Source organism: Ostrea edulis, chromosome 8 (assembly GCF_947568905.1).
Source record: "Ostrea edulis chromosome 8, xbOstEdul1.1, whole genome shotgun sequence".
Taxonomy (NCBI): Eukaryota; Metazoa; Mollusca; class Bivalvia; order Ostreida; family Ostreidae; genus Ostrea; species Ostrea edulis.
In genome coordinates this window covers 51,270,453-51,271,227 of record NC_079171.1, presented here as the reverse complement: position 1 = coordinate 51,271,227, position 775 = coordinate 51,270,453, and positions in this window count along the sequence as shown.

Here is a 775-nt window from a genome sequence, read left to right as displayed (position 1 = left end):
TATACGCATGTTTAGATTTGGTTTAATCATGATTATAAATTATTGATTTCAAAACATGTTCAGAAATAATTCGTTATGGTTGTAAAATGTATCCATTTTCTTTTTCACAACGAAGAATTTGAGTAAAGCTTGTGTGTTCAGTTAAAGTAGTGTGAAATCACAGATCGCTAGTCCAGCAGCGATGAATCTCCGATATTAAACACACATTCAATTAGACATGACTTGAGAAACGAACTGTATATTAAATTGCAGATTTTAAAATTGATGCCTGACCCAATGCTCTAGAGTTTTCAATTTAAAACAAATCAAACGTAAGACCAGGGACGTATAAACAAATATATACATCCCCGGAAAGACTGAATTATTCGAAAAATCCAATATGATCAAAAACATAACATTTTGTGTTACATTTAGGATGACAATGTTTACTTTGTGTACATGCTCTGGTTCACACGCGATGGTTCCTCGAGGAGGTTACGTAATTGTAAACAAAAACAAACCCCGCGGTGTATGTAAGATGCGTGTAGTTAATGACTGAGTTATATGCTTGAAGGTTTGTTTCTTCAATTGAATATATCGTTGTTATAATAACAAATGTAGAACAGATAACCTTTTCCTCTTGTTTTCTTTGGAACGATTGTTTATATCGAAGCTACTAAATAAAAAAAAATAAAAAAAGAAAGTTGTCGATAGATGATTTTCAAAGGACCCATAGATCACGTTAAAACCTTATTTTAAAAGAATATTAGCATTTCATGAAGTAAGATTTATCAAT